General features: G+C 37.1%; 1 protein-coding gene across 2 annotated transcripts in view; it reads left to right on the top strand.

Annotated features, from left to right (window-relative positions):
* The window catches only part of LOC127697709 (contactin-associated protein like 5-2), a 909,987-nt gene that overhangs the window by 730,699 nt on the left and 162,242 nt on the right, over positions 1-17,046 (top strand). The window lies entirely within an intron of this gene.

Raw genomic sequence — 17,046 nt, 5'->3', positions numbered from 1 at the left:
TATTCTGATAAATGGGCTATATTCGTAGCTTTGTTGCTCCTTTAAAATTCAGGCATATTTTGATATTCAATGAAAAACCATTGCTGAGTAAGAGTTACCTTGATTTTACCCAGAGAAACAACCTGGTCTCTGAACTGCTCATTCTCTCAGTGAGCACTAGTACCAATATATCCTCTGTAAAGTTGGCCACTGAGAGTAATTGGACTGGATGAATTCAGAAATTGTGGTCTGAATTTGTTTTCTCCTTTATTTCCCTATCTTTTCTTCTCTTCTTCCTCACTCATTTCCTCCATTAATAGCCATTGAGAAGGTAATTCTATTCAGACATACTTGTCTGATAGTAGAGATAGAAATATGTCACTACTTTCCATAGTAATCATGTGTATGTGTGAGTGTGTGTACTTCATGTATATGCATGTATATGTGCTGTATGTGTGATTCAAGAATATTTTAGATATTTTAGTCTAACTTTAACAATAAGGCCAATCTTTGCAATGTAATTTAGAATTTAAGCATTTGAAAACTGAATTACAGAGCTGCCAAAGAAAATCTATTAAAAAACAAGTTACTGTTTTAAATACTGATATTGCTTAGTTTAAATAGTATAAAAGCTAAGGGTGTGTGCTTCTGGGTAAAACTTGAAGCTGGACACTTCAACAGAGCTATACATAAATTGCAGAATACCTATTCTACATGTCTTTCTTCACCTTTGTTTTCTACCAACACCCACATTTTTAGCTCACCAGCAGTCATGCAATTCTAATATTATTCTATGTACATTTCTTATGTGCTTCCTCTATATTTGAGATACTGTGATTTTTGAATATCATCATTGAAAACCTACTTACTAAATGAAAGGAGATACTAGAATATAAGACATTTTTATTTCATCATCCAACATTCATGTATCTTCATTTTTATTGTTGTTTTATATATCTAGTAGAAGTGGAGAATGAATGAATTAAAACATTCTTATGATTATGGGTTCTTGAGTAACTCCTGCAAGTAATATGATTTATCTCTGGGAAAAATAAATAAATTTATTTTGTTTCCTTAGTCTATTTAAACATCATATTTTATTTCTTTTAGGAAGTCTACTCACCATCACGATTTAGTGTCCCCTTTTTGTTGGATTCAGATAAAGTTTTTTTTACAGATTTAATAAATTATACTCAATGTGAAGTTCTAATTTATTGTCAGACAATATTTATGAATCTTTCTGGCTGAAGCAGAATCTAAAGAATGTATTTTCTACATGCTTATAGCTACCCAACTATTAGAAGAACATTTATAAGATGAAATTTGTGCAAGTTAAAAGTGAAAAGAGATAACAGTGGCTTGTTTCAAATTTTTATCACCAGACATTTAAATTGACCAGAGATGCAATTAATTGTGCCAGCCTATGGATAGGATTGAAAGAGACATCTTAACATCATTGTAGCTAATGAGCATTGTAGTCTAAGGAGCATGCTACTTCTGTCATGCTTCTGTCTCCAGTGAATCCCATCTTAGAAATTACTATGACTTATTGAATTTGTCTTTATGAAACTGAAAAGGTGAGGAAAAAAAGAACACTGGTGGCAGTCAATTTAGTCTGCTATGTTATGTCTCATTGTTGTAACATTCAGTACCAGGTACATTTATAAGTTCCATCTGACCAGTAGCAATTTTACTCCCAACATTTTCACTTTTGTTTAATTCATCAGAACAATAAATGAATGAATGAATGAGTGAATGAATGAATGTTTTTCTTAGTCATTCCCCTAGTTTCCTGTCTAGTTGCTATAATAAAATACCCCACAAAAGCAACAGGGAAGAAAAATCTTACTTAGGTTACAATTCTAGGATGGAATCTATCACTAGGAAATGTAGAGACAGTGACTTGGGCCAACTCTTCAAATCTACAGACTTCAACAATGAACATGAGTACTTTCTGTATTCCAGACACAGGATATCTTATTAAATTGGATATAGTTTCTGGCAATGCCTTGTTTCTTCAATCTGACATTATGAAAACTGCTGATCAATGGCACATTTCCAGATGGATTTTCAGAATCAATATTGCAACTCAACAGTGTTTTGTTACCATGATAGCTAGGGATATTTGTAATATTGCCCTGACAATGTATTGTCAATAAGCCCATACATTGACTTAGCTAGATATAAGAGATTTTATGGAATATGGCTTTTAAAGTATATTATGATTTCGCTGAGGTATTATCTCACCATTGAGAATAATAACAGTTTCATCTCTCTCTCTCTCTCTCTCTCTCTCTCTCTCTCTCTCTCTCTCTCTCACTCTCACTCACTATGTGTGTGTGTGTTTGTGTGTGTGTGTGTGTGTGTTGTCTTTGTCTCCAGAGTGACAGGACTACAGGTGGCTGCCATGTCAAACCTCCCATCTGCTATGGGAGTACTAGAGGTCTGAAATTCTAAGTTTACCTTTGTGCTTTGAGTTAGTATTCTGGATGAGATTTGGTTGACAAATAGCTGCCATAAGGATTTAAATGAAGTTCAAGACTGACAGTTCTACTCCATGCAGGCCACATGCCGTTGTACTGAGAACAGCAAGGGAAAAGGCTCACTCTTTCACAGTTTGGTATGGCATCTTGCTCTTGTGAAATTGAGTCTGTGATTCTTATTTCTGCTGTTGCCTCCTTATTATGTTTCTTTATTTTATGTAGGCAATTGAGGCAGCTGAGCTCATGGTAACCCTAGTCAGGAAGCCGTGGAACATGAATGTTGGTGCTTTGGTCTTTCTGTCTCTCTCTGTCACTCTCTGTCTCCCTCTGTGTCTCTCTGTTTCTGTGTCTCTGTCTCAGTCTCCTGCCTTTTTTATTCTCTCTCTCTTTCTTCCTCCCCCCTCCCTTTTATATTCAGTCCAGAAAAGCCAATGAAAATGGTGTCATCCACATTTAGAGTATATCTTCCTACCTCAATAAACACAGTCTAGAAACTCCCTTTCACCTATGCAAAAGGCTTGTCTCCTGTGGGATTCTGGATTTGTCAAATTAACAATTATATTTTACTATGACAAGTAAGCTTCTGTATGCTATTTACTTATTTGAGCAAAGTCATTCCTGTGACTTTGTAAATTAATTGTTAAATATTCAAAGATATAAGAAAAGAGAAGTTGGAAGGAAGGAGTGGGATAAAAGAAGGGAATTGGAAATGAAGGAAGATACGGAAATGAAGCATAGCAATAGCAAAATCATAAATGTACTAATTTTTGGTAAACCAGGGTTATATTTGGCCAATTCAGTGCTTGCAGCAAGAGAACTAAAGGAGATCGTGGAAAAAGGTGGACTCCTAGACTTTTTCATAGATACAGACATAAAGGCAATTTTCTAGAAGAAATCAACATTTTTTACTTGGTTCCTCTGTAAAAAAGAGGAGAAGATGAGTTGTGAATAAATATTTAGATACACATTTTCTCTCTGTTTGTGACTGCAGATATGAGGAGTTTCTTCAGGTTCCCGCTGAACTTGCCTCTACTTTACCCAGTAAATGAGTCTAACCTGGAATTGTAAACTGAATAAGCCCTTTCTTACTGGTTGCTTTTGCTGGGATATTTTATCACAGCAACTAAATAGGAAACAATAGAATAACTAAGCAAAACATTCACTCATTCATTCATTTATTCATTACATAACTGACACAAAAATGAAAATGCTGACTTAATTGCTTTGACAAGATGATATCTGCAAATGTACCTGACACTGAGAAATAAAGCTACAGAATAAGATGTCCCCAACAGCATTTCACCTCTTTTCAGGTTTGATATGACAAACTCAATAAGGCACAGTCGTTTTTAACAAGGGATTCCCTGGAGAGTGAAGCATAATAGAAATGGGCATGCTTCTTAGACTGACATTGCCTACAACTCTCTTGAGCTGTCTCCTCCAGTCCTATTAACATGTTTGTACAATTCACTGTATTTCTGATTAGATTAAATACCTTATAATAAGATAAGGTTTGAAATGAAGGCATTACCTTTTATGAGTTGATTCATATTCAATCCAAGGAAGAAGAATCCTAATGAACTCACCCTATACTAGGGCCAAATGAGACACACTATACCAAATTACCTCTACATACATCATCCAATGCATTATCTTTGCTGTCAAGAAGAATGATGTAGGATCCAATAGCATAAATGAAGGTGTGTATATTATTCTGAATAGGAAAGTATGTAAAAGAGAAGCAGAAGAAAGTCTATTTGTTGTAGTATTAACGCCAGTTATTCAGTATAATTACTCAGCACACATATTCCTGGATGGGAGTTCTTATAGTATTGCCAAGGATCAGATCTTATCTCACCCTATCTCTTCTATGTCTGACTCTTTAATAGAACCAAAATGATCTTTGTGAAGTTGATTTCTCCATGGTGTGCAATGAAGGGTAGCATCACCATTTTCTTGTCTATTGAGAATTAGGAGAACTTAGTGGAATGTCTAGTATAACACAAGCATGCTTGAGATTGCTATATTAGAGGTAATGGAATTATTTTAATTCTTAAGGAACTTGCATGTCAAGATTGAGATGTTAAAGAAAGGTAATAAACTCCTAAAAGAATAAAAGTAATTACACTCAAGTCTCTTACTGAGACAGAGTTTCCTATTTCATATATGACTATACAAGAGGCATGCTCATAACAAAATGAGTGGCTCAAGTAGATGCCTCACTGACTGCTCAGTCTGGACTAGAAGATGACTCAGAAAAGCTGCATCCAGCAAGTCCCTGAACCATGTTACATGCATTTTTGGAAAAGAGCTTGGGTTAAAGCATATTCTATTTCAACAACTATTATTAGTTCTGTAATTTTTTGGAGGGACTTGTGACTAGTTCATGAATCATGACAATTTTGTTTATATCCCTACTCCTGATAAGCCTCTCTAGGAAGGAATGTTATAATTGGGAAAAATAGCTCCTTAACAACCCTACATAAGTCAAGAAGAAAAGTAACAAATCAAAAAATGTGATTGGCTAGGGTCTGGAATGAAGCTTATAAGAAAGTAAGCACACCTTTCTTAGCATCCACAATAGTGTTGGAGTTTGGTGACTGTGTCTCGGATGAATCCCCAGGTGGAACATCTTCAATCTTTTCTTCAGTCTCTTCTCTGCACTTTGCCTCCATATTTGTTCCCATGAATATTTTGATCCCCTTTCTAAGAAGGACAAAATAACCCACACTTTGGTCTTTCTTATTCTTTAGTTTCCTGAGTGGCACTGCCAGAGTCTTACAAATACAGATGTGGAAGCTGCACTGAGTGTTAGAGAATTAGAGAATTAGAGAAAGGATTGAAGGAACTGAAGGGGTTTGCAACCCCATAGAAAGAACAATATCAACCAACCAGACACCCCCTCCCAGAGCTCCCAGGGACTAAGTCACAAACCAAGGAGTACACATGGCTCTGGCTGTGTATGTAGCAGAGGATGGCCTTGTCAAGCATCAGTGGGAGAAGTCCTTGGTCCCATGAAGGTTTGATAGATGCACCAGTGCAGCAGAATAGAAGGCGGGAGGTAGGAGTGGGTGGATAGGTGAGTAGAAGAACGCCCTCATAGAAGCAGGGGAACCAGGGATAGGAGAGGAGTTTTGCAGGCGAGGGGCAAATCAAGTAAGGGTTGAAATGTAAATAAATTAAAAACAAAACAGAACAAAACAAAATAAAACAAACAAATAAAACCAAGGCTGCTTCCAGCCCTTTCAGCTGTGGCAGAACCTTGCCAGGTCTGCAACAGTGAAGACATCATCTCCTCATACTTCCTAGAGAACCAGCCACTCAGGCCATTTGGGAAGAACCCCCATCCAACACACATCTATGGAGACCCAGAGCTGTTGCCGGGGGTCCAGCAGGACTTTATACCCATCAACCAGCAAAAGCCCTGCCCTTCCGAATAGAAGTCCCCTTCCAATCCTTCTCCCACTTCCACTACCACCAGCCCTTTCTGAGGTGGCAGAATCTTGCCAGGTCTGCCAAAGTGAAGACGCCATCTGCTGATACTTCCTAGAGAACCAGCCGCACTCAGGGCTTTTGAGAACCAATCACACTCAGGGCATTTGAGAATCAGCCACATTCAGGGCATTTGGAGTGCAGACAGTCCTGGGAACATTTGAGAGCTGGTCTCCAAGGAGAGCCAACATACCTGTGTGCACAGAGAGAACAGGAATCATTGGAGTATAGATACACAGACTTACAGGACTGATAAGCCACAATCAGAGACACTAAGACCAGCTAACACCAGAGAAAAATAGATGGCAAAAGGGAAATGCAAGATCATTACCAACAGAAACCAAGGCAACATTGTACCATCAGAACCCAGTTCTTCCACAATGACAAATCCTGCATATGCCAACACACTGGAAAAGCAAGAGCTGGATTTAAAATCATATCTCATCATCCTGAGAGAGGACTTAAAGAAGGGAATAAATAACTCCCTTAAAGAAATACAGGAGAATATGGGTCAACAGGTAGAAGTTCTTAAAGAGGAAACACAAAAATCCCTAAAAGAACATCAGGAAAACACAAGCAAATAAGTGAAGGAACTGAACAATATACCCAGTATGGAATAATAGAAGTATAAACAAAAAATAGATCACAAAGTAAGGCATCTCTGGAGATAGAAACCTTGGAAAGAATTCAGGAGTCATAGATCAGAATACAAGAAATAAACAAAAGAAACTCAGATGCTGAAGGTACCATATAAAACATTGACTCAACAGTAAAAGAAAATACAAAATGCAAAAAGCTTTTAACCCAAAACATCCATGAAATCCAGGACAAAATGAGGTCAAACTTAAGGATTATAGGTATAGAAGAGAGCAAGGATTTACAACTTAATGGGACAGAACATATCTTCAACAAAATTTTAGGAGAAACTTCTCTATCCTAAAGAAAGAGATGCCCATGAACATAGCAGAAGCCTACAGAACACAAAAAAGACTGGACCAGAAGAGAAATTCCTCCCAACACATAATAAACAAAACATCAAATCTGATAAACAAAGAAAGAATATTAAAAGCAGTAAGGGAAAAAGGTCAAGCAACATATAAAGGCAGATCTGTCAGAACTACACCAGAGTTCTCACCTGAAACTATGAAGGCTAAAAGTTCCTGGGCCGATGTCATACAGACCATAAGAGAACATAAAAGTCAGCCCAGACTAATATACCCAGCAAAATTCTCAATTACCATAGATGAAGAAAACAATACATACCATGACAAAATCAAATTTACACAACATCTTTTCACAAATCCAGCTCTACAAAGAATAGTGGGTGGAAAATACCAACACAAGGAGGGAAGCTATACCCTAGAAAAAGCAATGAAGTAATTTTCCTTGAATAAACCCAAAGGAAGATAGCCATACAAACAGAATTTCACCTTTAACAAAGAAGATAACAGGAAGCAGCAATCACTTTTCCTTAATATCTCTTAACATCAATGGTCTCAATTGCCCAATAAAAAAGACTAGATACATAAATAGGACTCAAGATTTTGTTGTATACAAGAAACCAGCCTCAGTGACAAAGACACTCATTTCCTCAGAGTTGAAGTTGGAAAACCATATTCCAAGCAATTAGTCCCAAGAAATAAGCTGGAGTGGTCATTCTTATATAGGATAAAATGGATTTTCAACCAAAAGTTATCGAAAAAGATAAGGAGGGACACTTCATACTGGTCAAAGGAAAATGTGCCAAGATGAACTATCAATTCTGAACATCTATTCTCCAAATGCAAGGGCACCCACATTCATAAAGAAACTTTACTAAAGCTCAAATCACAGATTGCACCCCACATAATAAGAATGGGAGACTTTAACTCCCCACTCTCAACAATGGACAAATCATGGAAAAAGAAACTAAACAGAGAGACAGTGAAACTAACTGAAGTTATGGACCAAATTGATGTAACAGATATTTATAAAATATTCCATCCTCATGCAAAACAATATACATTCTTCTCAGGACCTCAGTACCTTCTCCAAAACTGACGATATAATTGGTCACAAAACAGACTCAAGAGATACAGGAATATTGAAATAATTCCATGCACCCTGTCAGATCACAACATCCTAAGTTTGGTCTTAAGTTCAAATAAAAATGATGGAAAACACACATCATGTGGACATTTACCAATGCTCTATTCAATGATAACTTGGTCAAAGATGAAATAAAGAAATTAAAGACTTTTTGAATTTAATGAAAAAGAGGACACATCATACCAAAACAATGAATGCAATGCTAAGAGGAAAACTGATAGCTTTATATGCCTCCAAAAAGTAAATGGAGAAAGCTTACACTAGCAGCTTTACAACATGCCAGAAAGCTCTAGAATAAAAAGAAGCAAGTGAACCCAAGAGTAGTAGACAGCAGGAAATAATCAAACTCAGGGACAAAATCAATCAAATAAAAGCAAGAAGAACTACACAAAGAGGCAACAAAACCAGGGGCTGGTACTTTGAGAAAATCAACAAGAAAGATAAACCCCTAGCAAGATCAACCAGATAACTCAGAGACACTACCCAAATTAATAAAATCAGGAATGAATGAGACAGAACAACAGAATTTGTGGAAATTCAAAAAATCATCAGATCCTATTACAAAAGCTTATACTCAATGAAATTGGAAAATCTGGATGAAATGGACAATTTTCTAGATACATTCCATGTGCCAATGTTAAAAGATGATCAGATAAACCATCTAAATAATCCCATAAGTCCTGAGAAAATAGAAGCAGTTGGTAATAGTCTCCCCATCCTCCAAAGGAAGGCCAGGACCAGATGAACTTTAGTGGGGATTAGGTTTAGTGGGGAATTCTATCAGATATTCAAAGAAGAGCTAATACCAATAGTCTTCAAACTGTTCTACAAAATAGAAACACAAGGAACATTATCTAATTTATTCTATGAAGTCACAGTAACACTTCTGCCTAATCCAAACAGAAACCAAACAAGGGAAGAGAACTTCAGGCCAATTTTGCTAATGAGCATCTATGCAAAAATTCTCAACAAAATTCTGGCCAACTGAATCTAAGAATGCATTAAAACAATAATTCACCACAATCAAGTAGGTTTCATCCCATGGATGCAGGGATGGTTCTTTATATGAAAATCCATCAATGTAGTCGACTACATAAACAAACTCAAAACAAAAACCACATGGTCATTTCATTAGATGCTGAAAGAGCTTTAGATAACATTCAACATTCCTTCATGATAAAAGTCTTGGAGAGATCAGAAATTCAAGGCCATTCCTAAACATAGTGAAAGCAATATACTATAAACCAATCGGGACCCAGACAAGGCTGCACACTCTCTCCCTATGAAATCCTAGTCAGAGCAATTAGACAACAAAAGGATGGCAAAAGCATACAAATTGGAAAGGGGGAAGTCAAAATATCACTATTTATAGATAATATGATTGTATACTTAAGTGACCCCAAAAATTCCACCAGAGAACTCCTAAGCTGACAAACAACTTCAGCAATGTGGCTGGAGATAAAATTAACTCAAACAAATCAGTAGCCTTCCTCTATACAAAGGATAAACATGCCAAGAAAAAAGTAGGGAAATGATACCCTTCACAATTGTTACAAATTATATTACATACCTTGGTGTCACTCTAACCAAGCAGGTGAAAGGTCTGTATTACAAGAACTTCAAGCCTCTGAAGAAAGGAATAGTAGAAGATATGAAATGATGGAAAAATCTCCCATGCTCAAGGATTAGGATTAATATAGTAAAAATGGCCATCTTGCTTAAAGCAATGTAGGCAATTCCCATCAAAATTCCAAATCAACTCTTCATAAAGCTAGAAAGAGCAATCTGCAAATACATTTGTAATAACAAAATACCCAGGATAGCCAAAACTCTTCTGCACAACAAAGGGTCTCCTGGGGGAATTGCCATCCCTGACCTCAAGCTCTACTACAGAGCAAATAGTGATAAAAACTGTATGGTATTGGTATAGAGACAGGCAGGAAGATTAATGGAATAGAACTGAAGACCCAGAAATAAACCAACACACCTATGGTCACTTGATATTTTACAAAGGTACTAAAAACAGCAAGTGAAAAAAATAGACAGCATTTTTAACAAATCATGCTGGATCAACTGGAATTCATCATGCAGAAAAATACAAATTGATCCATTCTTATCTCCTTGTACAAAGCTCAGGACCAAGTGGATCAAGGACCACCACATAAAACCAGTGTTGAAGCTTTTAGAGGAGAAAGTTGGAAAAAGCCAACACATGGGCACAGGGAAAAATTTCCTCAATAGAACATCAATGGCTCATGCTCTAAGAACAAGAATCTACAAATGGGACCTCATAAAACTACAAAATTTCTGTAAGGCAAAGGACACTGTCAATAGGACAAAAGGCAACCAACAGATTGGGAAACAGTCTATCAATCCTACATCCGAGAGAGAGGACAATATCCAATATATATATATAAAAAAAAAAAAAAAAAAAAAAAAAAAACTCAAGAAGTTAGACTCTAGAGAGCCAAATAACCCTATTAAAAATGGGGGACAGAGCTAATCAGGGAATTTTCAACTGAGGAAACTCAAATGGCTCTGAAGCACCTAATGAAATTTTCAGCATCCTTAGCTCTCAGGAAAATGCTAATCAAAACCACACTGAGATTCCACCTCACCTCAGTCAGAATGTCGAAGGTCAAAAACTCAGGGAGCAGCAGATGCTCGATAGGATGTGGAGAAAGAGGAACACTTCTCCATTGCTAGTGGGATTGTAAGCTGGTACAACTACTTTGGAAATCAGTTTGGTGGCTCCTCAAAAAGTTGCTCATAGTACTTCCTTAGGACCCAGCTATACCACTCCTGGGCATATACCCAGAAAATGACCCAACAGGTAATAAAGGCGCTATGTTCATAGTGGCCTTATTTATAATAACCAGAACCTGGAAAGATCCTAGGTATCCTTCAACAGAGGAATGGATACAGAAACTGTGATATATATATATATATATATATATATATATATATATATATATATATACACACACACACACACACACACACACAATGGTGTACTATTCAGCTATTAAAAAATGAACTCATGAAATAAGGCAAATGGATGGAACTATAGTTTCATCCTGAATGAGGTATCCCAATTTCAAAACAACACATATGTTATGCACTTACTGATAAGTTGATATTAGCCCAAAAGCTCTAAATAAGTTACAATTCACAGACCACAGGAAGCTCAAGAAGAAGGAAGACCAAAGTAGGGGTGTTTCAGTTCTTCTGATTAAGGGAACAAAATACTCACAGAATCAATTATGGAGACAAAGTGTGGAACAGATATTGAAGGAAAGGCCACCCCTAGACTGTTCTGCCTTGTAATTCATCCTGCAAACAGTCAACAAACCCAAAAACTACAATGGATGACAAGAAGTGCCTATCTAAATGAACCTGTTATGGTTGTCTCTGGAGGGGCCCTGCCAGAGCCTTATAGATACAGAGGCAGATGCTAGCAGCCAACCATGGACTGAACATAGGCTTCCCAGTGGAGGAGTCAGAAGGCAGATGGGAGGAGCTGGTAAGTTTTGCAGTCCCATGGGAAGAATAAAGATGTTGGCCAACCAGATGCCCCAGGGCTCCCAGGGACTAAGCCATCAACCAAGGGGTATACATGGTTCCAGCCAAAAGAGTGTCAGAGGAATACCTTGTTGGGCATCAGTAGGAGGAGAGATCCTTGGTTCTAGGAAGACTCAGTAGATGTCCCAACATGAGGAAATTGAGGGGTGGTGGGTGGCAATGTGTAGGGTAGAGGTGCATATTCTTGGAGGCAGGCAGTGAACAGGTGGGTTGGTGTTTTTCTGGGAGTGGTGAAACTGAGAATGGGTATAACATTTGAAATGTAAATGAGGAATATATTCAATAAAATATTAATAGAATATAAGTAAATAAAATATCCAATAAAAATTATAAAATTAAATTAAAAGAAAAGAGAAAAAGAAATCAGGCACACTACCATCTGATTTATTAATGGAAGACTAACCAGAATTTTGTAAATATTTCTTCTCTTTGAAAAGTCGTCAACGTGAGGTTAGAAAGTCGGCTCATCAGATACAGGCTCTTCTTACAAGCATTGCAACCTGAATTGAATCCCCAGTATCCACATGCGATAAGAAGAAAACTCACGCTTACAGCTTGCACTCTAACACTATATAAATGTGTCTCTGTGTGCATATAATATACATGTGTATTATATTTTTATTGCCTCTGTGTGCATGTATGTGTATACATGTGTTTGTGTTATGTTTCTGAGCCTGTACATGCATGTGTGCATCTGTGTATAGATGTGTATTTAAGTGTAGTGTAATGTATGTGTTTATGTACATAAACACGTGTACACAAGTGTTAATGTTATTGTGATGGCATGAATCCTGATAAAATTATCCACCATTTAGGATAGTCTGTATGTTCCTTACAATAAAAATAATGTATTCTGTAGATTTTTTCTTTTTTGTAAAAAAAAAAAAAAAAAAAAAAAAAAAAAAAAAAAAAAAGGACAGTGTAAAAACAAAACCATTATTATAGTTCTCAATGCATTATGTCATTGTGCCCTGTCAGTATCTTGAAGTGGCATGAGCAATTTCTTTGGAGAAAAATCACACTGAGTTTTGTATGAGTCCTCATCAAGAGGTGCATTTTTGCCAGAAATCTCCTCAGCTACCCTTCCTCAAATTTTAAACTTGTTGAGTAAGCCACTCACAAGAAAATGTGCAATAGATCTTGCAGTTACCACCTCTGCAAGAAGAAAAATGATCCTAACAAGATGTATGAAGAGTTATTTAAATCTATGAATGGGAGTAACTACAGAGAAAGATAAACAAATCCAAATGTTAGAGTTGATAAATCTTATCCTCTTCATAGCAGGTAAATCCCAGAAGAGAAATAATGAAGCCTTCCTTTGTGACCAGCTTGTATATGCCATTGATTTACATCTTTTGCTTAAAAGAGAATCACTGAAATTGATACAGAAAAGACAGTGCAATTGAGGTTTTGTCTCTTGGCCTGTATTCTTACTCGAATTTCTAACAACCTCAAGTTTTATCATTATTTCAGAGTAAAAGACTGTACTTGTCCCTCAGGAATGACCTTTTTTTGTTTTTTGAACTCAAGCAGTAGACTGTATATGTATGCTTATTGGTCAGGAAACATGGTGTCTTATTTACTTTTATATTGTCATAGGATATTATGACCCAAAAAGTACTTTTAATTTGTGCTCAAAATTGTAGGTGGATAGAGCTCATAACCATCACGGTAGGGAACAAGGCAACAGAAATGCAGACATAGTACTGAAGCAATAGCAGAGAGTTTATGTGTTAATAAGTGTGAGGCAGAGAGAGTTAACTGCCTTTTAAAACCTCAGAGCCAGGCTCAAGTGACTTACCTTTTCCAACCAGATCACTTTTCCTAATTCTTCCCAAACACTTCCAACAACTGGGTAGTGACTATGCAAATTTAAGATTGAGTAGGCTCTTCTCAATCAAAGAAGGCATATTTCTAACCATTGTAGCATTTCCAGCCATCTAATCCACTCATTATTCTTTCATGTCAACTATTACCCCCTCATCCTTTCTACTTACAAAGGAAGACTCATTATTTCTCTTCTGAAATTTATGTGCACTAAATAAATGTGTGTGCATGTGTAAATTTTTGTCTCTTTGTATGGGTATGCTTGTGTATGTGGATGGAAATGTGAGTACTTTGGATCACGTGCACAGCACAGCATGTAGAGGTATGAGAACAGTACATAGATATTTTCACCAATTTATTTAAGACAAAGTTCTTCATTGGCTTGTAGCTTCATCTTATAGACTTGGCTAACTTGCCTGTGGGCTTCCAGAAATTTGATTATATATCATCACAAGGATTAGAGGGATGCACCACATAACCTAGATTTTCCATTGGTTCTGAGGATCAAACTTGGATTCTCATGCTTGCAAGGTGCCAAGGATGAGGCTGAGGTTAGGGAAGCGTTCCTGAAAAGAAGTGTTTGGAAGATGTGGGGGAAATGACTGAAAGTCCATTTGTGGTACAAGATGACAACTCTGTGTTCTGCTCTTGCTGGATCTCGGTACAGCTTATCTAGATAGTTCAGGTTTTAGGGACCAAAGTCCAGTTTTTTACTTATACATAAGTTCAATCATTACCCCAGGTTCCCTTTTGATTATCCCATGAATCAGCAAGTTATGACCTTATTTCTTTGATCCAAAGAAAGATTCAGCAAGCACTTTTTCTTAAATATAGAAAATAAACTCAGAAATCTGCCCACTGTTTTAAGCACAAACAATAATTTCATCTTGGTGGGATCCCATGCTGAGATAACTATTCCCAGCATGCCTGATGACAATTGTTCTGTTCCAGGTAGACACTGAACTTAAGAATCTACCTGTCTTTGTCTGCAGACAGACAGAAAATAATCTAGCTTGGTGGAATCCTCCTGTGAGACCACCATTCCTGGACCTAAATTTTTCTGTCCCAGGCTGAGCTTGAACAGAAAAATCTGCCTGCCTTTGAATCTTTCTGATAAGCTTACTCTTTAGGGGAGCTCCCCTTGTTCTTTTAGGTCTATGAGGCCCCTCTTATAATTCATACTGCATCCTTATACCTTGCATAGTTAAGAAACCATACATTTTTGCATTTTGTTTTCAGAATTGTTTTCCACAGCCTTAAGATCTGTTTTTAAGGTTGCAGCACTTAGAATTTTCTAAGAACTTGAAATAGACCCTTACTTACAAGACTCCTGCTACTTCTAATTATCATGGAGCCATTGACAGGGAGAATATTTTCCAAAGGAGGAATAAAAAGTAAATTATGTACAGTATTAGATAAGCAAGCCTCATACCCACACAACCAACAGAACTTGTAGAGTCTCTTGCCCTGCTCGATCAGCTTCAGGGGTGAGAAATGTGTGAATTTATCCCTTCAGCAGGGTCCATGCAACACTCAGTAGCAAGTCAAGCATTTTACTGATTGACTCAACTGCAATTAACAGCTTTATAGCCAAAATATTTCTTTTCTATGATAGCAAATTTGATATACCTATTTTATCTACTCTGATAAGTGCACATGCCATCTACTTACATTCTAGATATTTCTCAATATTCCTAATGCTGTTACCTTTAATACAGTTCCTAATCTTGTGCTGACGCTAATCCTCAAAATTATATTCAATGATTTTTCATAAATATAATTTTGATGCCATTAAAAATTGCAATGTAATTGTTGAATATGCTAGATTTCTTGTATGTGATCTTTTTAAAAGTTGGTTCACCACAAAGCAGGTCATGATCAGTTGAGAACTGCTGTTGTAAATCTAAATGTAATCGAATTGCAGCATGGGGTGTTAAACAAGAATGAGTCTCAGTTAAGGCAGCTGATAGATATAGAAAGTAATTTTTTTTTGGGGGGGGTTTCTGCTCTCAGAATTTCCCCTGCTCTTTGTTCTCCCCATCTCTTTTCTACTTTCTCTTCATCTTCCTTTCTTTGTCCATTAGTACTTTTGTCAGAACCCAAGGATTTGTACACATTCTCCCCTCATCTATGATATGACCTTGAGCTCAAGGGTTGGCCACTAATTAACTGTTTTCTAAAGCCAGATAAATCCTCCCTCAAAATGCTGAGCACCACAAACACAATACAAAACACATACACACACACACACACATACACACACACACACACACACACACACACACACACACACACACACACATATATATATACGCACACACAAACAGGCTAATAAGATTTAGCTGTGGGATCCCATCCTGAGATTACCATTCCCAGCATGCCTGACTATAACACACATACATATGTGAACTCAACAATGAAAAAATTTCAAGGTGATCAATGATTGATGGAGAGTATTGAAGTCTCTTATGACCCACTCCAGATGTTGTCTCTGCTGAGAGTCAGATAACAACTCAAGTATAAATAGGAGTTGAGAAATTTTATCTGCTAAAAAGTATATTCTAGGATCAATAAGCAGGTAATGCATAATGCACCTACTATTTCTTGGAAGTAAGTCATGATTCAAGAGAAAACTGAGAAAAACAACAGTAACTGAACAGTCTACTGAATGATGTGCAGTAAGCTTTACTATAAAGACATGGAATAGTTTATAAGCCACATAAAAATCCATAGATTATCCACATGTATAGACCATGGTTGTGTAAAGTTTAATTCTTTTTTTTCCCTTTTCTTCTATTCGATATATTCTTTATTTACATGTCAATTGATTTCCCATTTTCAGGCTCCCCTCTCCCTGAAAGTCACATAAGCCCTCTTCTCTCCCCCTGGTCCCCCATCTACCTCTTGCCACTTCCCTGTTCTGGTATTCCCCTATACTACTGCACTGAGTCTTTCCAGAACAAGGGGCTACTCCACCTTTCTTCTTGGACATCATTTAATATGTGGATTATGTCTTGGGTATTCCATGTTTCTAGGCTAATATCCACTTATCAGTGAGTGTATACCATGATTGATCGTTTGAGACTGGGTTACATCACATAGGATGATGTTCTCTAGCTCCATTCACTTGTCTAAAAATTTCATGAATTCATTGTTTATAATGGCTGAATAGTACTCCATTGTATAAATATACCACATTTTTTTTGTATCCATTCCTCCGTTGAGGGACACCTGGGTTCGTTCCAGCTTCTGGCTACTATAAATAGGGCTGCTATGAACATAGTGGAGCATGTGGCTTTATTGCATGCCAGAGAATCCTCTGGGTATATGCCTAGGAGTGGTGCAGCAGGGTCCTCTGGAAGTGTCATGCCCAGATTTCTGAGGAACTGCCAGGCTGATTTCCAAAGTGGTTGCACCATCTTGCAATTCCACCAGCAGTGGAGGAGTGCTCCTCTTTCTCCACATCCTCGCCAACACCTGCTGTCTCCTGAGTTTTTGACCTTAGCCATTCTGACTGGTGTGAGGTGAAATCTCAGGGTTGTTTTGATTTGCATTTCCCTAATGATTAATGATGTTGAACATTTCTTAAGATGCT

Source organism: Apodemus sylvaticus, chromosome 12, assembly GCF_947179515.1.
Source record: "Apodemus sylvaticus chromosome 12, mApoSyl1.1, whole genome shotgun sequence".
Classification (NCBI taxonomy): Eukaryota; Metazoa; Chordata; class Mammalia; order Rodentia; family Muridae; genus Apodemus; species Apodemus sylvaticus.
The sequence above is the reverse complement of the archived record's forward strand: the minus strand, read 5'-3'. Positions and strand labels throughout refer to the sequence as shown.